General features: G+C 44.8%; 1 long non-coding RNA gene across 1 annotated transcript in view; it reads left to right on the top strand.

Annotated features, from left to right (window-relative positions):
* The first annotated feature begins 324 nt into the window (after positions 1-324).
* The window catches only part of LOC309551171, a 31,100-nt gene continuing 3,773 nt past the window's right edge, over positions 325-27,651 (top strand). The window contains exons 1-3 of the long non-coding RNA XR_014225058.1: positions 325-422; positions 7,079-7,126; positions 15,194-15,238. This is a non-coding gene — a long non-coding RNA (uncharacterized lncRNA). The remainder of the gene's footprint in view (positions 423-7,078; positions 7,127-15,193; positions 15,239-27,651) is intronic.

Genomic DNA, 27,651 nt, shown 5'->3' on the forward strand with positions numbered 1-27,651 from the left:
TCTTTCATAACATATTTGTTGTTGCTGTACAGAGGAGGAGAGGCGTGTTATTGAGGATGGTACAGCCGGATGCGGCCCCAGGGCTGCAGATAACAATATAACCAGGTCCCCCGGTGTGTGGTTCATGTTGTATCGTCATTTACACCTCATGTTTATTTCCGGTGCGATTTCCTCGTGTCTGAACTTTCTCTTTAAACGTTTCTCTGAAATTGGTCCTCTGTTCTCTGCCGGGTGCGAGTCTGCCACCCGACTTCCCAGGTAGACGGAAGAGGGAGGACCGCCATGACAAATGAAAGTGAAAGTTTCACCAGCCCAGCACAGCGATAGACATCACAGCTTTACCAGAGGCTTCCACCACTTCATGCAGGAATCCAGATCAGCGCACACCTACTCACCTGAAATACGACACTATCAGAGAGCAGGTAAGAGTGCAGGGTGGATAGAGACTGGGCTGGGAGGGATATGATGAATTATTAGTTTCCTTTATTAATATTATTATTATTAGTAATATTATTATTATTTTATTTTTTGATTCTTTATCATTATTATTTTTATTTATTATCATTATTATTATTATTTTTGTTATGGTTATTTTTATTATTATTATTATTAGTTTATCTCATTCCAAAGAGATTCACAAATACTCACATCTGTTCCTGTAATGTCTACATTGATTCAGTCTGCTCACCAACACTGTGAGCTTGCTGACTCTGATTTCATTGCACACTGTGAGCTTCTCACAATGCGCAGGAATCCAGATCAGTGCACACCTACTCACCTGAAATACGACACTATCAGAGAGCAGGTAAGAGTGCAGGGTGGATAGAGACTGGGCTGGGGGGGGGGGGGGATATGATGAATTATTGGTTTCTGTTTATTATTACTATTTATTATTATTTTATTATTATTTTATTTTGTATTATTATTATTATTATTATTTTATTATTATTAATTATTATTACTATTATTATTTTATTTTTATTTATTATTATTATTATTATTATTATTATAGTTGATCTCATTCCAAAGAGATTCACAAATACTCACATCTGTTCCTGTAATGTCTACATTGATTCAGTTTGCTCACCAACACTGTGAGCTTGCTGACTCTGATTTCACTGCACACTGTGAGCTTCTCACAATGTGTAGGAATCCAGATCAGTGCACACCTACTCACCTGAAATATGACACTATCAGAGAGCAGGTAGTAGTGCAGGGTGGATAGAGACTGGGCTGGGGGAGGGGGATATGATGAAATATTGGTTTCCCCTTATTATTATTATTATTTTATTTTTACGTATTATTATTATTTTATTTTTATTTATTATTATTATTATTATTATTATTATTATAGTTGATCTATAAATTATTGGTTTCCCTTTATTATTATTATATTATTAATTATTATTATTATTATTTTATTTGTACTTATTATTATTATTTTATTTATTATTATTATTATTATTATTATTATTATTATAGTTGATCTCATTCCAAAGAGATTCACAAATACTCACATCTGTTCCTGTAATGCCTACATTGATTCAGTCTGCTCACCAACACTGTGAGCTTGCTGACTCTGATTTCACTGCACACTGTGAGCTTCTCACAATGTGCATTAGAAGCTGCAGCAAGTCAGACAGAGCCCCGCCTCATTTCCTGGCCGGAGGACGTCCAGCATCATCTAGCGCAGGAATGTTAATTGCCACAGACCAGTAATGGCAAATCTTGGCACCCCAGATGTTTTGGAACTACATTTCCCATGATGCTCAGCTACACTGCAGTGTAGTTGAGCATCATGGAAAATGTAGTTCCAAAACATCTGGGGGTGCCAAGGTTCACCATCACTGCCATAGACAAATGTACAGGCAACATCTGTAGGAGAAGGATATGTATTGCTTGCCAAGCTAGTTAGGGAAATCTGTATCTGTGACATAACTGTTGTTTTATATACAGTTGTGTTCAAAATTATTCAACGCCCCCCCCCCCCCCAATGCTGTAAAGGGTTTTAGGGAATTTAGTGTACATTTGTAATTGTATTTAGAATTAAATCCTACAAGGACTTCTTAAAGAACCATATGCAACTAAAATTACATCAATTGGTTTTGTAATACAGTAGTAAATGTTTCTTTTGTGAATTCTTCATTGACACAATTATTCAACCCCTTAAAGACTACCACTCTGAAGAACAGAGGTTCATTGAATTGTATTTAATCAGGTATTGAAAATACCTGTGGATGTCAGGGAGCAGCAATAAAGCCTAATAAGCACCAATTAGGCAGCTTTAAAATAACTGTGATACTCAGCTCCTTCTAGGCATTTACTGGTGTGGTTACAAACATGGTGAAGTGAAGAGAATGGTCCAGGAAGACAAGAGAAGAGGTGATTACTCTTCACAGGAAGGGCAATGGCTATAAGAAGATTGCAAAGATGTTAAACATACCAAGAGACAAGAGAGTGGTGTGGTGAGTCCTGCGCTGTCTAGGGAGAACGATTTCGAAGAGTTGGTGTAAATCCCTAAAGCTGCTAGTACCAGAACTGGTAACCATACAGTATCAATATCATATATAGGTGGGGGGTACAGTGCTTCTGGGTAGATGATATATGAACTATACTAGGTGATATCGCCTGTTACAATAAAAGAAGGGAACTGTAGCATGTGTGGGTGATTCAATATATAAAAAAAACCCCTGAAGAAGCCACGTGATGCGGAAGTGGCGTAACGCGTAGGGACGCTCGGACCGGAAGTGACGCACATTGCGGAAGTGAGGACTGCGAGCCCACTCCGATGCTACTATATGCGCTTGTTTCTTTTCAACAAATGTGAGTGTTTTTAACCCTTCTTAAATAAAGCACCCCGTTTTTCCATGACATACTTGCACTATTTTGAGCCTTTGTTTTGAGATCCACTGAAACCGCTGGGAGCCCGGAGAGGGAGTAGGGAGCCAACCCACCCGCAACAGCCCAGTTATCTGGCCCTAGTGGAGCACGGTACAGGATTGGAGAGGAGTCCCCTGGATTAATTATAAGGCCTTTATCCTTAGACCTTGAGGTGAGCTGCTAGAACACTTAGAGGGGCTGAGGAGAAGCACCCCACCACCCTAAACACGGTGTTAGGTGAAGGAGCAGCACTTGTGGATAATTCCCCCCACTTGAACACTTACCTTGATTATTTGGATTATATTTCAACCAGACTGATGTATTTTTGTGGAGCACAGGGGACACTGTGAATTGTATTTATTATATTTATTTATATGCACCTGAGCACTTTATCTGTCGCCATTACACTACTAGCACTATTAAGTGTTTTCCATTCTCTTATTTATTTATTTACTTTGAGAGTGCCGTGTCAATATTTTAGCACTGTGTAATTATTTATCCAAGTACGGATCCATTTTGCACTTTTTATACATTGCACTTTATATTTTTATATATTGAATCACCCACACATGCTACAGTTCCCTTCTTTTATTGTAACAGGCGATATCACCTAGTATAGTTCATATATCATCTACCCAGAAGCGCAGTACCCCCCACCTATATATGATACCAAGAGACACCATAGGAAGCATCATTCGCAAATTCAAGGCAAAGGGCACTGTTGAAACGCTACCTGGTCGTGGCAGAAAGAAGATGCTGACTTCGACTGCTGTGCGCTACCTGAAGTGGAGTGGAGTGGAGAAAAGTCCCCGTGTGACTGCTGAGGAACTGAGAAAAGATTTGTCAGATGTGGGTACTGAAGTTTTTTGCTCAGACAATACGGCGCACACTGCGTAATGAAGGCCTCCATGCCAGAACTCCCAGGCGCACCCCCTTGCTGTCTCGCAAGAATAAGAAGAGTCGACTGCAGTATGCCAAAAGTCATGTGGACAAACTACAGAAGTTTTGGGATAGTGTTCTGTGGACTGATGAAACAAAATTAGAACTGTTTGGGCCCATGGATCAACGCTATGTTTGGAGGAGGAAGAACAAGGCCTATGAAGAAAAGAACACCTTGCCTACTGTGAAGCATGGCGGGGGGTCAATCATGCTTTGGGGCTGTTTTGCTTCTGCAGGTACAGGGAAGCTTCAGCGTGTGCAAGGTACCATGAATTCTCTTCAGTACCAGGAGATATTGGGGGACAATGTGATGCAGTCCGTCACAAACCTGAGGCTTGGGAGACGTTGGACCTTTCAACAGGACAATGATCCCAAGCATACCCCCAAGTCCACTAGAGCATGGTTGCAGATTAAAGGCTGAAACATTTTGGAGTGGCCATCACAGTCACCAGGCTTAAATCCGATTGAGAACCTCTGGTGGGACTTAAAGAAAGCAGTTGCAGTGCACAAGCCTAAGAATGTGACTGAACTGGAGGCTTTTGCCCATGACGAATGGGCGAAGATACCCGTAGATCGCTGCAAGACACTTGTGTCAAGCTATGCTTCACGTTTAAAAGCTGTTATAACTGTAAAAGGATGTTGTACTAAGTACTAAGATTGGATGTCACTTGGGGGTTGAATAAAACTGATAATGATGTGAGCACAGAAAAGACATTTGTGGTTATTTCATTATAAATGTTGTGTTATATTTGTCTGACCTACACGTGCCTCTTTGATTTCATTGTAAGCAGGATGACTGAATGATCAAAATCAATGTCAAACTGGCCAAAACCATCAATTTCAGTGGGGGTTGAATAATTTTGAACACAACTGTATGTGATGTACATGCTTACTTAGGCACTTAGCAAACAGGCATGAGCCGGGCTAAGTCATTTATAGCTAGCAAAAAAAAAGCTTTGATTTTGAAGTCAGGGTCTGAAATTCCTCCTGAGTTTCAATTACCTATTTGCTGCAACAGAACTGCATTACAATGCGTTTTGGTGGCTGTGAACGCACCTGCATTTGCTAGATGCACGGAGGTGCCATTTAAAATGAATGCAGAAGGCAGCGCGTTTCAGTGCAGTGCGGGAAAAATACATTTTCACACCTTCCCGCACTGCAAGTGACATGAATAAGCCCTAGGTGAGAGTGGAGAGGGGAGGAAGTCTTGGATACAATGTAACAAGTTTGGGATTCTCTTTATTGGATACACATCAGATCCTCAGGAATGATACAATTGTATCTATCTGTATATTATTCTATATATTATATACATGAATTACTAACAAAACAATAATTTCCACCTTAATCATTGGCTGACGCAGTGCGAGGCGCTCCGAACACAATGTGACCGATATGACAGGTTGTCGGAGATCTTCATCGGGGCGTTTGAAAATGGCGCCAACAATTCTAGTTTGGAGGAGGGGGGAGGAGAGATCAGTATTGCAACACACCTGAGACACCTGCCTCTGCAAACCTGCATGCTTGTGGGGGGGGGGGGGGAGAGAGCCAGCACAGGCCTCAGGCAAGGGGGGGAGGGGCTGAGATCCAGCGCAGGCCTCTGGGTGGCGGGTGGGGGGGGAGATGTGGGGGATCGACCCCAAGCACATTGATTCTTTAACCCCTTCATGACACGAGTGAAACAAATTCTAACACAATTGCGCAACTTTGCCATATGTTAGTATCATCACAGCTTCTCTAGGGTAGATTATACCACGCTTTTTTCCTTCTTTTTTTAAGGACAAATTGTGCTTTTAGTTGGTGGTAAATTGTAATAATATCTCAGATTTTGTTATTAGCTATGAAAACTTAAAGTGGAGCTCCACCCAAAAAGGGGAAATTCTGCTTTAAGCACCCCCCCCCCCCAAATATGCCACATTTGTGATGTCATGTTTTGGGGGGGGGGGAATAGGTACCTAGTTTTGACAGGTACCCGCTCCCGCTTCCGCTCTGAAGTTCTTCTCTCTCTCCCCTCTCTCGCTGAAATCTTTTGGGACACGTCAGAGGTCCCAGAAGATTGCCCGACCTATGGGGAGGCGCTGCACGGCTCGTGCATGCGCAGTGCGCAACCGCAAGCTGTCGCAGCTAGGTGCCCACTCTTGGGATGCCGGCGCCGCCAAGAGGAGAGGAAGAGGAACAAGGCTTCGGGGGGCCACATTGCTGGACCGTGGGACAGATAAGTGTGTGTTTTACTGCAGCAGGTCGGCTCTGTTCCCGCGAAATGGTTTGCGAAACTGCGAGCGAGAGCACGCGCAATTGTCAGTTAAAGTAAAGCAGTGCCGAAAAGCAAAAAATGGCCTGGTCATTAAGGGGGAAAGTCTCCCAGGGCTGAAGTGGTTACATTTAGAAATGATTTATCAGTAAGGCCCCTTTCACACACTCACGTCCGTCGGACGGAGTCCGTTTTTCTCAGCAGGGGATCGATCCGCCGATCCCCCGCTGAGCAGGAGGATGACAGCTGTGTCTCCGCGCTGTGTGCAGAGACACAGCTGTCAGTTCCCCATGCATCTCTATGGGGGAAATCGGATGGGAACGGACCGTCGGTCCGTTCTCATCCAATCCCATCTGCTGGACGGATGGAAAATAGGGTTTCCATCCGTCCAGATTTGACGGATCGGATCGGATGTCAGCGGACATGTCTCCGCTGACATCCGATCCCCCATAGAGATGCATGGGAGGACCGTTCAGATCCGCCAAAAAAACGGACAGGCGGATCTGAACGGTCCGCCTGTGTGAAAGAGCCCTAACACTATAAAATGTTAAGGCCTCTTTCACTTCAAAGTTGCACGTTTTTACAGCCATTTTGCCGCAACTTTTTGACATGATTTTGCCGCGAATTTGACTGGGCTTATAATGTCTTTTCCTCAAAACGCATAAAAATCATGCCAAAAGTAGTGCAGGGACTACTTTGAAGTCGGTGCGATTTCAAATCGCCCAGATATGAATGGGGCTAATTGGAAATAATGGAGAACGACTCGTCATGCGATTTTGCAGTCCCAAATCGCATGACAAGTCGCACAAGTGTGAAAGGGGCCTAAAAGTTGTCAGGTGAAGCCGTACTTTGCCCCTGCATTTCTCTTTCTCTGTAGTTAAAAATTCTCTCATTTCCACACTGACCTCTGCTTATCCCATCCTTCTCCAGGACCGGCTTATCTCATCCTTCTCCAGGACCGGCTTATCTCATCCTTCTCCAGGACCGGCTTATCTCATCCTTCTCCAGGACCGGTCGGGAGGATTTAGTAGCTCCAGGAAACCTCCACCATGTCCAGTACGTATCCCATCAGTGCCGAGTGCTTTGTGCAAAGATTTGTTCATAGATGGTTGAGTATTTATTTATTTCAGGTACTTATATAGCGCCGTCAATTTACGCAGCGCTTTACATATACATTGCACATTCACATCAGTCCCTGCCCTCAAGGAGCTTACAATCTAAGGTCCTTAACTCACATAGTAGGGTAAATTTAGGCTGGATCCAATCAACCTACCAGCATGTCTTTGGAGTGTGGGAGGAAACCAGAGTACCTGGAGAAAACCCACACAGGCACCTACCAGGCAGGTAGTGTCATGGTTGGGATTTGAACCAGTGACCCTTTTTTTTGCTAGGTGAGAGTGCTAACCACTGTGCCAATATTGTTTGGCACAGTGGTGTAGTGGTTAGCACTCTCACCTAGCAAAAAAAAGTGTCACTGGTTCAAATCCCAACCATGACACTACCTGCCTGGATTTCAAGCGGTAGTATCCCGCTTTTTGACACTTTTACCTACAGGTAAGCCTATAATAAGGCTTACCTGTAGGCAGTGCTGTATCTTGGCCTAGGCCAACAAGGCCCAGGCCTAGGGCGGCACTTTGCAGGGGGGCAGCAAAAAGGTGCACCCTGCACACAAAAAAACAGCCTCCTCCCGGTTCCCGCGCGAAAAGGTTTCTCCGCCGGCTTGTGCTACACTTTTAATATAGTGCCAGTCTTATGGGGTGAATTGGGCCAGAGGGCAGAGTCCAAGAGGCAAATCGGTCTGGCATCTCCATAAAGCGGTCAGTGATGAGGCTGCACTGATGGGCAGTAATGAGGCGGCACTGATAAGGCTGCCAGATGGGCACTGATGAGGCTGAAAGTTTGGGAACTGATGAGGCTACGCTGATGGGCACTGATAGACTTGTCGTCTGTGGTTCACAGATGACAGGGCGGGTTGTAAACAGTAAAGGGCGTGGCCTTTACAGGAAGGGGTGGGTCAATTAGGGGGTGCACAACTTTAGTCAGGCCTAGGGCAGCACAAAACCTAAATACACCACTGCCTGTAGGTACAAATAATATCTCCTAAACTGGCACGGTTTAGGAGATATTTACAGTGCATGCAGCCGCTCGCGAGAGCGGCGCATGCGCTCTGAAGGTCCGGGGGGACCTTCAATTATGTTTGCCGGGAGCTTGCCGGAAAATCACTCCCGCGCGCATGCGCGGGAGTGACGTCATCGCGGCTCCGGCCAATCATCGCGCCGGAGCCGTCTCTTCCGGCCAATCACCGCGCCAGAGCCGCCGAACCCGGAAGAGCCGGCGAGGGATCATGGCAGCGCCCGCAGCGATGTCCGGGGGTCCGTGTCGGGGCTTCGTTCTAAGGTAAGTTACACATAATGGGCTAGTATGCGATGCATACTTAACAAAAAACCCCCTTGAGGAATGGTTGGGACTTTAGAGGTAACTATATTAGACTCTCATGACAGAGATATATAATTAAAAATGTGTCTTTATTTTGAAAAAGTAGAATGATTAAAGAACCATCAAAACAGAAGGAACATATATTAGGACAGTATACATGGACATTTATACAAACAGTCACAGGTTACAGCAGAATCCAACGCGTTTCAAATGCAGTATAATACATGAATCTTCCTCAGGGAATCTGCATATATTCCTGAAAAAGTAACCACATACAGAATAAGTCCCAAAAAGAGGGGCATAGTTCAGTATATACAGTTTACAGATATATAGATATATATAATCTTGCAATTGCGACCATGTAGTCTCGAGAAGAAAAAAACAAAAAAAAAAAAAACAAAACCCAGGAAAGAAGGGAGGAGGGGGGGGAGAAGGGAAGGAAAGGAGAAAAATTCCCAGATGGAGTACCACTGATTAGGAGATCACATACCTGCAAAAAATGGGAAAGCCCAACAACCCTGTCCCAATGGGGATATGTTCCGTTCCCACAAAGTGAAAGCTAGAGTCAGGTGTGTGTATTATTGGCCTTAACCTAGAAACAATGGTAAACAATCAGAAAACTACTATGTAGAGTTCAAGCTGCACTATACCAAAAAATATTTCAAACAATTCACCTGGTTCGATGATTAATCACAAATAAAAAAAAAAAAAAAAAATTTATATTTATTTTATATTTATTTTTATTATTTTTATTATTATTTACATTATCATTATTTTTATTTCATCATTCTTATTCTTATTTTTATGATCATTATTTTTTAATTTTATTTATATTTTTTATATTTATTTTTATATTTATTTTTATTTATTTATTTTTATTATTATTATTATTTTTCTTCCTTCCACCAGGTGGATCCACGAGCACAGTGGGACTGCTACTTCCTGATCCCTGTGGGGGGATCATCCCCAACTGGAAGCCCGGCATGGGTGAGACATCTCCAAGGGTGTCCCCAACTTTGGATGTGGACCCTGAACATCTGGAGAAAGAAGCATTTTTCGGAATGGTAAATCCCTGGAGACAACTGTCTCCGGGGATTCCAGGTCTGAACCCCCGATAGTTTTCGGGGGTCTAACGCCACTACCCATGCCGGGGCTATATCTGATAATGATTGTCCCTTTTTTTTTCCCCAAGTGGTGCCCGCCTTAAAAGGGTTTTTTTTCTCTACTTAGTTGAACCTGTACTACGATTGGATCTTTCATGTGAGATATAACCATTAATTTATATCCTCATATTTTCAATCGGGTTTCACTTAAAATCTATTTCCTTGTTCATCTTGCTGTGCCTATGAACCGCCGTGATCTCGGGTGGACATACAATAATGTCCAATACCGAGTAAGGGCGGAAGTAGTCACTAGTTTTGGCTTCATACAGCGCTCCGCAACTTGGACATCTAAAACGGAAGTGATGTCATTCCTAATAAACCCGCGGGCTATCCCGCGATAGACGGAAATGACGACATCATTACACACAAATCTCGCGATGTTTACCGCGAGACCACTGGCCCCCCTTGGGTTATTTAAGGACACGCCGAGAGTCAGTCCGGAGAGTTATCTCTCCGAAGTCACCTCAGGACTGGTGTTCCTCGAAACCTTTTACACGATAGTAAGTACCTTTCTTAGGACCCCGATTGTTACATTTATTTTTGATTCTGGCTAAGGAGGCTTTTTCTTCCCTCCCTCCAGTCTATTAGGACACACGTGGTGGACGCCATTGCGGCTCTATCAAGGTACCATAGAACTGGATTCTGTTAGCCTTGGTGGACAGCGTGACTCCATGATTTACTGCCTTCCCTACATTTAATGGTATTATATTTTCCTTTATTTTATTGGAAATATTTATTACGTACTCTAAGCCGAGATTTCTATATATATTGACATAGATGTATGTATTTTCTTTACATTCATCTTAGGCAAGTAATGGTGCACTTCTCACCAAGGATTCTGGAATATACTTTTGCTTGTATATATCCCGAGGGACTATACATATATATTGAATTGATGGAAATATCACAATGACTCACTGCTACTGAGGTAAGGCACCCCATATGAAATGTGTCCACCATATTTCATATGACGGTCACGAACATCTATGTATGGCTTAGTTTTTCCTTTTCCTTTCCTAATATAGGATCTATCAAATTTTGGAGATACTCATATTATGGAATAATCAATTGGAACTTTCCAGGAACAATATCCTTTTTCCTCCCCCCTGTGTTTTTTATTTCAGGGAAAACTTTTTACTCCCTTTTTTCTTCACTTTTTTTTTTTTTTTTATTTGTGATTAATCATCGAACCAGGTGAATTGTTTGAAATATTTTTTGGTATAGTGCAGCTTGAGCCCCGGTTCACACTTGTGCGTGTGCGGGGTTCGCATGTAATGTCGGAGCGCACTGCTCCGACATTACATGCGATCGGCTGTGCGGTGCAAGTTTAGCCATACAGTTTGTATGGCTAAATTCGCACCGCAGCCGCTCCAAACACGCACAAGACCCTTTTTTCTAGCCACATCAGGATCGGATCGCACAGCGGTTCACACTTGTGCGATCCGATCCTGTGCGAACTGCACGATCGCACTGCGATATGCGATCAAACTGGGGGTGTCGTTAAGATTACATTGACACCCCCAGCGTATCGCATATGGCAGTGTGAACTGCCAGGGGTGCGTGTGCGATGCGGGAAAAGGCTGCGGATTCGCAGCCTTCCCGCATCGCATATATGTGAACCGAGCCTTAACTCTACATAGTAGTTTTCTGATTGTTTACCATTGTTTCTAGGTTAAGGCCAATAATACACACACCTGACTCTAGCTTTCACTTTGTGGGAACGGAACATATCCCCATTGGGACAGGGTTGTTGGGCTTTCCCATTTTTTGCAGGTATGTGATCTCCTAATCAGTGGTACTCCATCTGGGAATTTTTCTCCTTTCCTTCCCTTCTCCCCCCCCTCCTCCCTTCTTTCCTGGGTTTTGTTTTTTTTTTTTTTTTTTTTTTTTTCTTCTTCTCGAGACTACATGGTCGCAATTGCAAGATTATATATATCTATATATCTGTAAACTGTATATACTGAACTATGCCCCTCTTTTTGGGACTTATTCTGTATGTGGTTACTTTTTCAGGAATATATGCAGATTCCCTGAGGAAGATTCATGTATTATACTGCATTTGAAACGCGTTGGATTCTGCTGTAACCTGTGACTGTTTGTATAAATGTCCATGTATACTGTCCTAATATATGTTCCTTCTGTTTTGATGGTTCTGTAATCATTCTACTTTTTCAAAATAAAGACACATTTTTAATTATATATCTCTGTCATGAGAGTCTAATATAGTTACCTCTAAAGTCCCAACCATTCCTCAAGGGGGTTTTTTGTTAAATAACTCTATAGGGATTATGGTAACACAGTACTTGGCAACTACCTACATATATTTATAGTATGCGATGCATACTAGCTCATTATGCCTTTGTCTTGCAGGTTTTTTTTTTTATTTTTTTTTATTTTAGGGTTTACAACCGCTTTCACACCAAGCAACCAATCCGGTAATTTTTAGAGATAACAGTAATGTAATATACAGATGCCAAGTGTGCTGGATTGGCCGCTACAGTCCTGCACCTTGGTCAATGCTGCGTCCAGGGACCATGTCCCAGCATCACAGCACCAACCATATCTCAGTTAATGCACTGTCAGGAACCAGGAAGCAGACAGAAACAGAAAGTGCAGGTAAAAATCACCCCTTTAATCAGTTTCGGACTGCCCAACACATATATACTGCGGCAGGGTGGCCCGACTGTGCCAAAATGACGTACATGTGCATAATTTTGTGCAGGTGATGTAGGGGGGGGGGGGGGCGTAAACGCGATGGCTGCCCATTGTTCAGCGGAAAAACAGAACATGTAAACAAGGCAGACCGCTGTTCTGTCAGGGAGTAACAGAGAGATCTTGTGTTTCAGATCTTTAATTTCCTCTAGTGCAGGGGTCCTCAAACTATGGCCCTCCAGTTGTTCAGGAACTACAATTCCCATCATGCCTTGTCATGTCAGAGATTTACAAAGCCTCATGGGATGTGTAGTTCCGCAACAGCTGGAGGGCCGCAGTTAGAGGATCCCTGCTCTAGTGCATCCACTCCCCCCACAGTTAGAAAGCACTCCTTAGGAGCACACTAAACTCCTTTATCGCCCCTGGTGTTAATCCCTTCCCTGCCAGTGTCATCAGTACAGTAACAGTGCTTTTTTTTTTTTTAGCACTAATCACTGTATTGGTGTCGCTTTGTGTCAGATTTGTCCACCACAATGTCACAGTCCCGCTAAAAATCACTGATCGCCGCCATTACTAGTAAAAAAATAAGTCCATAAATGTATCCCATAGTTTGTAGACGATATAACACCATCAATATACACACATTATGATTTTTTTTTTTTTTAACCAAAGACATGTAGCAGAAAAATTATATTGACTTAAATTGATAAAAGAAATTCGATTTTTTTTTTTTAAATTTATTGAGAATGTTTTATAGCAGAAAGTAAAAAATATTGTTTTTTTTCCCCCAAGATTGTGGTTTATTATTTTGTTTATAGCACAAAAATAAAAACCGCAGAGGTGATCAAATACCACCAAAAGAAAGCTCTATTTGTGAGAAAAAAAATATATCAATTTTTTTTGGGGTACAGCATCGCACGACTGCGCAATCGTCAGTTAAAGCAACACAGTGCTGTATCGCAAAAATGGCCTGGTCAGGAAGGGGGGTAAAACCTTCCGGAGCAACAGTGGTTAATGAAATAGCAAAAATAACACAGTTCAGGAATGTAGCAAAAAACTGAAGCCAGGGTTTGGATGCCAGAGGGGGTAATCAGACGAGCCGGGGTCAGGAAACCAGAAGTCAGCGTAGTCAGGAGCTAAAATCAGGAACAGGAATCGGAAGAGAAGTATAACAGGCAAAATTGCACACACTGGGGATTATAGACCACGCACGGGCAAGGAGGAAATGAGCTAAGCTGCTTAAATAACAAAAAGGGGCTGGCTGTAGGCTGGATTAATGAGGCAGGTAATGGTAACCAGGTGAGTCACTGTGGTAACAACAATTGGCTGGTAATTAACCGACAGCTGAGCAGCCTCTGAGCACTGAAAGGAAAGAGCTTCTCATTAAGTAGCAGGAGCTCAGCTCTGACATGCACATGAACAGAAACCACAAAAAAGGACATGAAGCCCATGATCAGATTGGTCTGTTTTGACAGGTCAAATCAGAGCCAATTGCCAGTAGTGGCACTGCCTGAATCGGTGCGACTTCAGGGGTCGATTTCGGATGTCTGTAAAATTGCCCCTGAAGTTGAATTGAAAATGCCAGTTTGAAATCGTGTGAGTTCAGCTGATTTTAAACTGGCCTCAGTGTGAACCTAGGCTAAAGCAATTCTAAACCACTGAAGGTTTTTTCTTTTGCAACCCTGCAAGGTAATGTCATAATGTGCTAGTATGCATCGCATACTAGCACATTATGTTAAACCTGCCTTAAATCAAAGCCATCCTGCGCCAAAAAATCAGTGCTGCGGGCGCACCCATTCTCCCCCCGTTTTGCTTCCAGGTTCGCAGACTCGGGCTCTGCGACTGTCCGGAGCCACGATGATGTCCCTCCTGCACATGCGCACGGGAGCCGCCGTTTATGGGCTCTGAAGGAACGGTACGGGTTTTTTCTCTTTTTTACGAGAGGTAATTGTAGCTGTATTAGTGCACTTGCGACAGAGACCATTGAGTACTGTCCGTGATACTTTTTTTATTTGCACTAACATACAATTTTTCAGGACAAGCTTTCGGGGTATGTCCCCTTCATCAAGATCCAAGCAGTACTGATCCACAAAATGTTAGCAGCATGGTAAAGAAACACAAAATCTCTAAGCCAAAGGAAAAAAAAAAAAAGGAAAAAACCAAACAAACATAAGTTAAACTGGTAATAAAACCAGCTTGATTAGTGAGATAAGATAGAGGGAGAGTTGAAGACAGGGGAAGGTGGGGGGGGGGGATAGTCACGGAGGGGGTCGTAAAACTGTAGGATAATGAGTAAGGAAACCCATATCTAAGTTTAAGCCGTTATTTTTTGTGTCAAAAAGAAGTATCATTCTTAGTTCAAAAGTTTTCCTTTCCTGCATGGTTCTGAAATTCCCTTTAAGAACATTTTGTGGATCAGTACTGCTTGGATCTTGATGAAGGGGACATACCCCGAAAGCTTGTCCTGAAAAATTGTATGTTAGTGCAAATAAAAAAAGTATCACGGACAGTACTCAATGGTCTCTGTTCTCTTTTTTATAAATTTGCAAAGATTTCAAACAAACATCTTTCACGTTGTCATTATGGGGCATTGTTTGTAGAATTTTGAGGAAAATAATTTTGGAATAAGGCTGTAACATAACAAATATTGGAAAAAGTGAAGCGCTGTGAATACTTTCTAGATGCACTGTAAAGCATGGAGAAATGGATCAATGGGGGAAGTTGCTTTGAAGATTAAAAATGAATTAAGTAGCACTTTGGTTTGTGGCGTTCAGATACAATGTAGAATTAATGTAAAATACTGGCATTTCCTGTGGTGTGGCAGTAAATCTCTGGAGCGCAATAATTCCCACAATCTTCTCCCATTCTGCAGGTCTGGAAATGGACTGCACCGAGCCGCTGTCTCAGAACGCAGAAGGTAATTTTTTGATTCTTCTTGTTTCAGTTAATTTCCTCTTCCGTTGCAGATCCCCGTCAGGGCCGTCTTTAATGCAGGGCAAATGGGGCAGCTGCCCTGGGCCCTGTCATTATTGTGGGGCCCAAAGCAGCTGACCCTTAAGCCCACGCTGCCCGGGAATGTCTGCAGCAGGGCTGGCTGGTGCTAGGTTTGGTGGAGAAACATCTGACACTGTTTCCGGTGCCCTGCTACAGAGAGTGGTGTCTCCTGCCTCAGCATGTCAGGCTGCAGAGGTGGAGGGCAACCTCTACAGCCATATGGGGGCGGGTCTGGAGAGCTCTGTGGTATGGGGGGCCCAGTAGCAGGGTAAAAACTATTGCAAGTTTCTTAGTTTACTGACAGTGCTTTGTCTCTCCTTTTCCAGCCTGCAGAACATCTCTCCTCTCTTGTGATGTTCTGCACGGCAGGGAGAGAGGAGACATGAGTGATGTTCTGCAGGGCAGGGAGAGAGCAGACATGTGTGATGGTCTGCAGGGCAGGGAGAGAGGAAACATGTGTGATGATCTGCAGGGCAGGGAGAGAAGAGACAATTATTATTCTGCAAGGGAGGGAGGAGACGTGTGATGTTCTGCAGGGCAGAGAGAGAGGAGACATTTGTGATGTTCTGCAGGGCAGGGAGAGAGGAGGCGTGTGATGTTCTGCAGGGCAGGGAGAGAGGAGATGAAGTTTGTGATGATCTGCAAGGCAGGGAGAGAGGAGACAGGTGTGATCGTCTGCAGGTCTGGGAGAGGGGAGATGACATTTGTGATGATCTGCAAGGCAGGGAGAGAGGTGTGATGGTCTGCAGGTCTGGGAGAGGGGAGACAGATGTGATGGTCTACAGGGCTGGGAGAGGGGAGTCATGTGTGATGGTCTGTAGGGCAGGGAGGGAAGAGACATGTGATATTTTGCAGGGGAGGGAGGAGACATGTGTGATGTTCTGCAGGGCAGGGAGAGAGGAGACGTGTGATGTTCTGCAGGGCAGAGAGAGGAGACATGTGTGATGTTCTGCAGGGCAGGGAGGGAGGAGACATGTGTGATGTTCTGCAGGGCAGGGAGAGAGGAGACGTGTGATGTTCTGCAGGGCAGAGAGAGGAGACATGTGTGATGTTCTGCAGGGCAGGGAGGGAGGAGACATGTGTGATGTTCTGCAGGGCAGGGAGAGAGGAGGTGACGTTTGTGATGATCTGCAAGGCAGGGAGAGAGGAGACAGGTGTGATGGTCTGCAGAGCTGGGAGAGGGGAGACAGGTGTGATAGTCTACAGGGCTGGGAGAGAGGAAATGTGTGATGATCTGCAGGGCAGGGAGAGAAGAGACATCTGATATTCTGCAGGGGAGGGAGGGAGGAGACGTGTGATGTTTTGCAGGGCAGAGAGAGAGGAGACATGTGTGATGTTCTGCAGGGCAGGGAGAGAGGAGACATGTGTGATGTTCTGCAGGGCAGGGAGAGAGGAGGTGACGTTTGTGATGATCTGCAAGGCAGGGAGAGAGGAGACAGGTGTGATGGTCTGCAGAGCTGGGAGAGGGGAGACAGGTGTGATGTTCTGCAGGGAGAGGAGAGACAGGTATGATGTTCTGAAGGCCTAGAGACAGGTGTGATGGTTTGCAGGGCTGAAGACAGGTGTGAAGGTCTGCAGAGCTGAAGACAGGAGTGATGTTCTGTGACAGGTGTGATTTTCTGCAGGACTGTAGATAGGTGTGATACTCTGCAGGGCTGGGACAGGGGGGACAGCTGTGATGTTCTGCAGGGCTGGAGACAGGTGTGATGCTTTGCAGGGCTGGAGACATGTGTGATGCTCTGCAGGGCTGGAGCCAGGTGTGATGGTCTGCCAGGCTGGAGACAGGTGTGATGTTCTGCAGGGCTGAAGACAGTGAGTGGTAATGATATGCTGTAACCTCTAGCAACCAATCAGTAAACAGTAATGATAAGGAGTACCCTCTAGCAACCAATGGGTGTGCGGTAATGATAAGCAATAACCTCTAGCAACCAATGGGTGAGCGGTAATGATGTGTAGTAATGACTAGTAACCAATCAGTGAGCAGTAATAATGCACAGTAACCTCTAGCAACCAGTGAGTGTGGACCATTTCTTTGTTTACATTATTAATTTTTTTTTTAGATAAGTCTATGTGTGTGTTTGGTTTTTTGAGATATGTCTATGTGCTATGGGATGTTGGGGGTGGAGAGTGAAATTGCATGGGGGGGGGGGCCCAAAGAAAAAGTTTGCCCAGGGTCCAATCAATAATAAAGCGGAGTTCCGGCCTCGCGGGTAAATTTGAGCTAAAAATACCCCCGGGACAGTCAGGGCTAGTGCATTCCACAATAGATAGCCTCTGTACTGTCCCGGGTCGCACTTACCTTTTAGAAGAAATACTTACCTTGAAAATTTCTTCTCCAGCGCTGCCATCTCAGGTTTGGGCAGCTAAAGCCGCAGCATCCCTCTTCGTGTCCTCTTCCGTGACGTCGGAGTCCCACAATGCACTGCACTGGCCCTGCTCGTCACGTCCGGTACGGGCGCGTCATCCCTCCACAGCTTCTGGCCATGCCCAGAAGCTGTTTAGCAGGGAATGAGGCGCCTGCACCGGAAGTGACGAGCGGGGCCGGTGCAGGCGCATTGATTCCTGGGAGTGATGACATTCAGCTCCCAGGAATCATCGCAAACCGGAAGTGACGGCGTGGGCCGCGGCCGCAGAGGGAGGGAGTGGAAGGAAGGTGAGTATATTTTCTTCTATAATAAGGTAAGTAAACAAAAAAAAATCACCAGTATCCATTTCTTGTTCAGGTTGCACTCAGCAAGCGGATGGCCCAAAATCGATTTTATCTATTTTGAGGCTGGAACTCCGCTTTAAAGACGGCCATGATCCATGTGTATTAAAAACCCAAATCCATTCAAACTTTTTATTCTAGTGGGGAATAACTACTGTTAGAGTGATACTATAGGTGCATATATATATATATATATATATATATATATATATATATATATATATACACTTACCTTTGCGTAATAATTTTGCACAGAGCAGCCCTGATCCTCTTTTTTTTTTTTTGGGTCCCCCGCCAGTGGTCCTGGTTCCTCCCCCCTGCCAGCCTGCAAGCCTCTTGCTATGAGGGCACTCGAGCAGGCTGTGAATGGACATTGCCCATTTACACACACAGTGCATGCCTCGGCCCCGCACCGCCTCCCGCTCTTTCCTCAATTGGCTTACTGGCTGTGATTGACAGCAATAGGAGCCATTGACTTCCACTGCTGTGTGAGCCAATAAGGAGAGGGAGACCCGGGTGGGCTGCTGCTCTCATGCACATCGCTGGATCAGGATGAGGCTCGGGTAGGTATAAGGGGGGGCTGGGGGGGGATATATTATATATATATATATATATATATATATATATATAATATATTGTTAGCTCAATCTTGTCAGGAGGCAATTACAAGATGATATACGGCCCTTCAGTCCGAACTCCCCCTGTATAGTGAATTCCCCCCCGCTGGCCAGGAGATGCAAAGACAGACAGCACTTAAGCATAGCGTAGACACATCTAGTTTATTTCAAGTTTCGCTCACACATTTAAAGGAAATTTGGGCGGCAAAACCCCGTTTAAACCAGTTACAATTCATGGGTCAACTTATCAATAGAACATATCTCACAGAAAACAATACATGAAAAGGCTTTTGTGTTCCCTATACATCTCTGTCAATATGAGGTGTCTTGTGTCTGAAATTGTGTTTTGTGGGAGAGCCGATCCGTCTGTGTTCAGCTGTCTGATGTGTTAATGTAAGCAATTGTCAATTGTGTTTAGGTGTTGTCTGTCGTCTATATGCAAAATATCCAACTGTCAAGTGTCCAGGGTGTATGAATGAAAAGGTGTTTAACATGTAAACACCTATCACTGTCTGTCGTCTATATGCAAAATACAACTGTCAAGTGTCCAGGGTGTATGAATGAAAAGGTGTGTTTATTATAATTGCAAGTGGCCACATTCCATTGTAGAGTGGGCACGAGCTGAAATGTATTATGAAATATAATATTTCAGTAAGGCGCATTGATACACTCTTTCAACCCAACCTTTGATCCCAACTTTATTCATAAGGGTGGGATCACCTAGAGTCTGTGAATAGCACTATGTGCCCTCCTGGGATATATGTCCAACTATGAATGAGCTGGACATTCTTGACATACCTGGGTTGTGTATGAGTGCATTTCATATTATTGGTAACTGACTTGCACAAAACAGGTGACATTATATTCTAAGGTGTATGTAGGCTGGTGACTTGGTTGTGTGCACATAGGGATATAACTTCTTAGAATTCTGTCAAATCAAAAACAGACATGTTCAATGGGGAGGGCCATAGCTTGCAAGAATCTATGGCCTGAAAAATCTAAACTCCATATCATGGCAATAAAGTCACTACAAATAGACCATGGCAGCACATACCACCTGTTGACTATAGCATGTGAATCTCCAACATCTCCTAAAGCCTTTGCCAGGAAAGGGCAAAAATAAACCCCCACGTTCAATGGGAGGAGAAAATTCCCTTTCGACCCTCGTATCATCAGAGCGGTCAGACTAAATCCCTGGCGGCTACAACGTTAAACAATGTCCTTTGTGTCCAATAGGCTTGACTTCAACTGTAAAGTGGAGACATGAATGTCTCATGTCTCTCTCCTTTCCTGGGGTGAGGAAGGGCAAAATGAGGAGAGGTTCTCCGGGTGGTGAGCACATGTTGCAAGTAACCAGACAGTGGCTACTAGTGTTAAGCTTGCTACAAAGAGTACCACTGCTGCACGAATGGGAAGTCTTCCAGGAGTAGGGGTGTCCGTTGGCATTGTACCAATGCGTCTGTCTGGATCCAACTGGAATTCGTCTGGTGCTCGTCACAATCTCCGGTCCGCAGTCGTGGGGTCCAGAGGTGGGGCTTCCTTCAGTCGCGATGCGTGGATCCAAACCGGGGAGTCGTCTGTCAATACCGCTGTTCTGGTCACTGCTTGAACTGTCGCAGGAGGTCCGTAGGGTGGGTCTAGCGACGTCAGCTTATGGGGGGGCCTTCGCCAGGACTCTGTCTCCAGGCTTGAATGGGTGGGTTGGTGCACCTGTTGGCAAAGGAAACGAGAGCGAGATATCACCATAATCACTGTTTAATTTTTCAATTAATTCTGCCACATATTCCTCTTGCATCTGCTGCAAGCTCTAGATATGAGAATTAATGGATTCATAGGGCTGGGAAGGGTCTCCCCATCAAAATTTCAAAGGGAGATAGCTTGGTACTTGGGTCTGGAGTCATTCTGACTTCAGCAAGAATAGCAGGTAAGTACAGAGACAAGAATACAAGTTTTACAAGAATGGCAGGAGTATATTGCGGCACTGGGCTTCTGGTCTTACAGGCAGGCAGCAAAATAAATGCTAGTAAGAACCACTCGCAGCACTGGGGTTTAGGGCCTACAGGAAGGCAGGTAATTTTAAGACAGGAAGGATACCTAATGGCACTATTTTGGGAGAACACAGCATGTCCACACATGCAACAATGGTGAGGGCCCTTGGAGGGCTTGAACTGCCTTGTATTCTCCAAAGGTGGAGATGGGTTAACTTGCAGTCCTCTGACTCACCCAAGCAGGCAGCTACCTAGAACTAAAGGCCAATAGACAATTGAGAATCCCTTGCATGGCTAAGATGCTGTGATCACTGAACAGCAGGGAGTAAAATTCAAGCTGTCTTGTGTACATGGACACACAGAGGCACACAAAACAGCTAGAAGTGAGTACCCATGCAAACATAAATTTATAAGGGATTGCACAGTTGCTCAGTGACACTGAGCAGGAAATTGAAACCAAATAGCCTTGGAGACACAGGGTCTGACTTCAAGGACCATTTATATGCAAAGCCTGGGGCAATGAGTCACCTTAGAATGAAAAGAGATGGCTTGGCTGGCCATGCAACTAATTGAATTCACCACAGGAGGTTACCTTGGCTTAAAGTTTAAATCTTTAACAATACCAAAGTAGTAACGCTGACATAAATTCATTACAATTCTTAGCACACTATAGGTGTAATAATAGAGCAACAAGTCATCCAATTCCATCCATCTCACAATACAATAAAAGAAAACTTTATAAGACAAGATATGCTTAATTATCTAAGGCATAGCACCTCATTAATGCCAGAGCTCATATATGTCAAATTAGAACACATCAAATATCTGACACCCAATAAACAAGAACTTTCTAACAGTCTAATCAATCAGAAAAAAACAATTTGTAAACAATACTCCCATAAGGTTGGGTTGTCATTGAAGGCTGTGAGCATCCTTCGTTCTGAAAGTCTCAAATTAAATTTATCTGAGAAATAAGCATCAAGAAAAATTTAGTAACAAAACATTTTACTTTTCCTCCTAAAAATAAACCAACGGTTAGAGGAATTTAGCATACAGTAAGCATGTCAAACATTTTCCTTCCTAACAGTGCACTTCTCTAATACCAAAAATTGTTGACGTCTAATTATTACTACGTGGATTTCTATATTTTTTTGTTTTGTTATGGTATACCATAAATTCAAAGAAAAAATTATTATTGTTCACCATGGTTAAAAAATGAGCAGCTCAAAAATAAATATTAGTAATTTCCCATTTGGCTACAAGAACTTATACGTCACCATTTTTCACCCATTTGGAACATTCTTCAAAACTGTTTTTTTCTACAAAAGCAAAACTGAACTGATAGTTAATATACATCTGCATATACGATTAACAGATTCTTAGATTCTTTTGTACTTTCCTCTTCAAGTTTACTCAGCTCAGTCAATTTGTACAATACAACTGTTTACACTCCCTAGCCTTTGCAATTACCTGTGTCACGGACGGGAGAAGGGGGGGGGGGGGTTTGTGCTAAAAAAAAGGCACCAAATTTTTTTTTGTTTTAAAAAGTCAGTGATAAAGATAAAAAGTCAGTGACACAAAACCTCAATGATAAAGTTCAAAATTGCTCACGATTTTAAGGATAGAAATACAATTTTAGTCCTTAAGGTCACACTTTACACACCAAATATATTTTCTTGCTTCTAAAAGCTGCCATGACCAGCATAGCACGGATTTGTTACCTTTTTGTTGTACTCATGGCAAAGTCACATCACTTTAAAACATAAGTAATAAACACAAAACAAATCATTATGCAACCAGTATTCATTCAGTGTTATGAAATGCTTTGCTGATACAGCACTTTCTCTATCGCTCATTGACAGACGTAGTCTTCTTGATTCTCAAGAGCTGGGTTATGTTGTCTCCGCAGGAGTAGGACTAGGCAGAAAGACAAAACGTTCTGGCTCCACCTTAGGGGCAGTCCCTGCTGGTATATCCTCCCTCTCTCTGCTACAGGGAATCAGTTTTTTTCTGTCTAGTCAGGAGTAAGGACCTAAGATCCTTGCTGGGATCTTTTTGGTCCTGGCAAGATTTTTTCTTTAGAAGAAATATTTTTTTAGGTAGTTTTTTCTCCAGTGTTTTTCCTGTGAGATCTTCAAGCAAAAACGCCGGACTGGGCGACACTAGTGGTCACCCCAGCCGGCCTACGAGCGCGCACAGACCATTGCATTGCGCTTGGTCGGCCGCGACACATTCAAGTAAGTATGCGGGGCCGGGCGACGGGCTGGATGTTGAGATCCAGTGGTCACCCCGGTTTCTGCCTACGAGCGCGTGCAGACCAGAGCTCCGCGCTGGGTCGGCCGCGACGGAGTCCCATTGGAGGGACTGACCTTGCGAGTTAAAAGTCTCGCTTGGACGCCAGGAACCTGAGAGTCGAGGCGTCCGGAGTGGTCCACAACCCCCCACCCCGGTGGAGAGGGTATTGTGAAGAGAGGGTGCCTGTCGGCTTGGTATGGTGAGTAAACGTTCCCTTTTTTCTTTCCTCGTTATGAGGCAGTATGAATTATGGGCCCCTCCATACATGGTCAGTATATATCTGATACTAAAAAGTCCCCCTTGTAAATACAGCATGTGTTTGTGGGAAGTGGACTTGGTTTGAGAGCTAACACTCTACCCAGCAGACTGTAGCATTACAGCAGACATAGGAGGTATAATCCTACCTTATTTGTAGTGTATCTCCTGTAGATCAATCAATCGCCACTCAGCAGAGATGCAGGTGGATGTGCTGGGAAAAACGATTTCGGCGGTCCGCCGCCATTTTGCCGTAGACCAGGTGCATGCATGTCCTCAGGTCACGCCGGCCGCCATGTTTTTGGAGTCTAATGTCTCCTGTATGGGGGCGGCCATGTTTCATGAGCCCAGCTACCTCGTGGAGAGCTGGGAACGCCGGAAGGCGTACACAGGGGGCAGAGCCACGTCCTTCTACCCGGGAAAAAGCAACAGCTCCTTCCAGTCTGTAAAAGACAGACGCTGACTGCAGTTGGTTGGAAACTTCACTGCATCGGTTGGTGAGCCTTGGGGGTCCCTCTCTCTCTCTGTGGGATCGAGAAGCAGGTACTCTGAGGGGCGCTATTGCGCTAGGGGGAGACACATAAAAAAAAAAAAGAGGTATTTTTTATTTGAAAAAAAAAAAAAAAAAAAAGTTTTTTTGTGTTTTCTGGCAAAGGTGTCCTGTATTAACATGGACCCTGCCACTCATGTATCTCCTCCGGATCCCCTCGAGGGGTCTGCGGGATCCTCCAGCACCCCACTGACGATTGAATCATTGTCCGCTATTATGGAAACTTTTGTGTCCCGGGTGGAAGTGGCTTGTCAGGGACAGGGCGCAAGTAAGCGACCCCGCCTAACCCCTTATTATCTGAAACCTCGGATTCAGACTCTGAGCCTATTTCTGCAGTTGCAGGTACTTCATCTGGTATTGGTGTCTCGTGTACTGTCTTTTCAGACAGTGAGGAGGATGTTTCGGCATCAGCCATAGCCAGAGAGGAAGCGTTGGTAAACGCACTCATTGTATCTGTTCAAGAAACCTTAAGATTACAGGGTATTCCGTCAGAAATAGCTGAAACTGAAATCCCTTTTGGGACTAAAAAATGCATCAAAGTGGCGAAGGTTTTTCCATTGCCCAAATGTTTTGGCAATCCAATCAAAGAAGAATGGAGTCTGCCAAAACGCATTTCTACTATTTCTAAACGCATTAACAGGCGTTATCCGTTTGAGGATTCACCAATTGCTAGATTGAATAAAGCCACGGTTATTCCTCTAGAAGACGCTCCGTCTTTTAAAGATCCAGTGGATCGCAAGATAGAAGCTATGTCTCGCACCATGTTTACCTTGATTGGATCAGCTTTCAGACCAATAATTGCTATTGGTCTGGTTTCGCAGGCTGTAACTGTATGGACCAAGTGGTTACGCCGGGACCTAGAAGAGGTCCCTCAGGCGGTATCAGATTCGTTGAAACAAATGATACAGGGGTTACAGTTTGTGTGTGATGCGGCGTTAGACGCCACTTCATTATTGGCGCGAGCATCTGTCTCAGCGGTGGTTCTCAGGCGTACACTGTGGCTAAAAGGTTGGTTAGCCGACCAAGGTTCCAAAAAAGCATTGGCTAATATCCCCTTTTTAGGAGAGCGTCTATTTGGAGCCAACTTAGATGAGATCATTAGGATCTCACGGGTGGAAAGAGCACCTTTTTACCGCAAAATTTTAAAGGTAAAGGAACTCGTCAAAGACGAGGGCCTTCTTTTTCTGCTCACAAGAGGTTTTTTTCGTTCCGCGGGTGAAAAAATTAAGTCCTCCAAAGCTCCTGCAGGAGGCGTCAGGGGTCGTTGGTCGGGCAAGCAAAAGCCCGCCCCCTCTAGACCTGAAGATAAACCGTCCAAAGCCTGAAGGTGCGCCCCCACCCATAACTGGGGTGGGGGGACGTCTTCGCCGGTTCCCGGATCCATGGCTTTCCAGAATCCCGGACAGATGGGTTTGCGAAGTCATAAGGTCAGGGTACAAGATCGAGTTTCGATCTCTTCCACCGGCGCGATTCTTCCCTTCCAATAGCCGACTATCCCCGGATCGTTTAGACGATCTGCGGAGAGCAGTCACAGATTTACTACAACAAGGAGTGGTAGTCCACGTTCCTTGGACAGAACGGTTTCAAGGGTTTTATTCAAACCTATTTACAATACCCAGGAAAGAGGGCAAAGTGCGTCCAATTCTGGACTTAAGGGCACTCAATTCTTTTGTCAACATAAGAAGATTCAGAATGGAGTCCATTCGCACAGTAGCAGCCTTTCTGCATCCAGGGGATGTCCTAGCGTCCATAGACATCAAGGACGCATATCTTCACATTCCCATTTTCGCAGGACATCAGCGGTTTCTACGCTTTTCCGTAGAAGAGAACCACTATCAGTTTGTGGCGTTACCTTTCGGTCTCGCCACGGCTCCGCGGGTCTTCACGAAGGTGTTGGCCCCAATGTTGGCACTTCTGCGCCAAAGAGGCATATCGATCCTTGGTTACCTAGACGATCTTCTGCTTCATGCAGAGTCTCCTCAGACATTGCTACAAAACATAGAAATTACTATGATTTCTTTACAGGAATTCGGGTGGCTGGTGAACCAGCAAAAGTCATTTCTGGTTCCCACCCAGAGGCTCGAATATCTGGGTCTAATTCTAGACACAGTCAGGACAAGAGTTTTTTCTTCCGGTAGGGAAACTCCGAAAGATTCAATCAGCAGTCCAGTTGTTACTATCCAACAGCTGGTCTTCCCTTCGGACTTGCATGAGGGTTCTGGGGTTGATGGTGGCTTCCTTCGAAGCAGTCCCATTTGCCCAGTCCCATACCCGAATTCTTCAGCAAGAGATTCTTCTCAGATGGAATCGGAATCCGGAATCCCTGGACAATCAGATCCGATTGAGCAAACAGACCAGAGAGTCTCTGGTCTGGTGGCTTCGGTCTCCGATGCTCAGCCAGGGAAAGTCATTTCTGCCAATATATTGGACGACAGTGACCACGGATGCCAGTCTATCCGGATGGGGAGGAATTCTCGGTCAGTTATCTGTCCAGGGACTTTGGTCCCCGGAAGAATCCAGGTTACCGATTAATGTATTGGAACTGAGAGCGATCAGACTTTGTCTGATTCACTGAACCGAGCAGCTCCAGGGCAGCCCGGTTCGGATCCAGTCGGACAACGCCACGGCCGTGGCTTATGTCAATCACCAGGGGGGCACCAAGAGTGTCCGAGCGGCCAAAGAAGTGGCTTGCATTCTTCGCTGGGCGGAACGATTTGTTCCAGCAATCTCTGCGGTGTTCATTCCGGGGGTGGAGAATTGGCAGGCAGATTATCTCAGCCGTCAGACTCTGGATCTGGGGGAATGGTCCCTCCATCCAGACGTTTTCCACCAGTTGTGCCTACGATGGGGCACCCCGGATATGGATCTGTTGGCATCTCGATTCAACAGGAAAGTTCAGAGATTCGTGGCTCGCTCCCGCGATCCTCTAGCAGAAACCGCAGACGCACTGATCGCCCCGTGGGGGCAATACCAGCTAATGTATGCCTTCCCTCCTCTTGGGTTACTGCCAAGACTTCTTCGCAGGATAGAGGAGGAAGGAATTCCAGTAATCCTGGCAGCTCCGGACTGGCCTCGTCGAGCTTGTTACGCCGACGTGGTCAGACTGGTGGCGGACGTCCCGTGGAGACTTCCTCTCAGGGAGGATCTACTGTCTCAGGGACCGATCTTCCATCCTGCTTTACGATCGCTGGTTTTAAACGGCCTGGTTATTGAGACCCAGGTGCTGAAGGACAAGGGATTGTCAGCTTCAGTTATTCCTACTCTAGTTAAAACAAGGAAAGCGACTTCCAGAAAGATTATCATCGTACATGGAAGTCTTATATTGTGTGGTGTGAATCCCTTGGGTTCCATCTACATCTTTATTCGGTAGTCCGAATATTGGCTTTCTGCAACAGGGAGTTGAGCAGAAGCTGGCTTTGAGTACTATCAAGGGTCTGGTTTCAGCATTTGCTATCTTCTTTCAGAAGCTTTGTCTACTCATTCCTTGGTGCGGAATTTCATCCAGGGGGTGCGACACCTGGCTCTGCCAGTGCACGCGCCGTTACCATCCTGGGATCTTAATTTGGTGCTGTCGGTTCTTCAGACACCTCCCTTTGAAAATATCAGGGAGATTCCCTTGCTTACTTTATCCCAGAAGGTGGTCTTCTTGGTGGCTATCACTTCTGCACGCAGGGTGTCAGAACTGGCTGCATTATCCTGTTGTTCCCCAGATCTGGTGGTTCATAGGGATAAGGTTGTTCTTCATCCGAATCCATCCTTCCTTCTAAGGTGGTTTCAAAGTTTTATTGAATAAGGACAGTGTATTGTCCTTCCTATGTCCTTAGCCCAATCATCCTCGAGAATTTGCATGGCATTCCTTGGATGTAGTTCGGGCGATCAGGATATACTTGAATACTACGGATTCAATTTGTAAGACGGATTCAC

This window comes from Pelophylax lessonae, assembly GCF_965119305.1.
Source record: "Pelophylax lessonae genome assembly, chromosome: 3".
NCBI classification, from domain to species: Eukaryota; Metazoa; Chordata; class Amphibia; order Anura; family Ranidae; genus Pelophylax; species Pelophylax lessonae.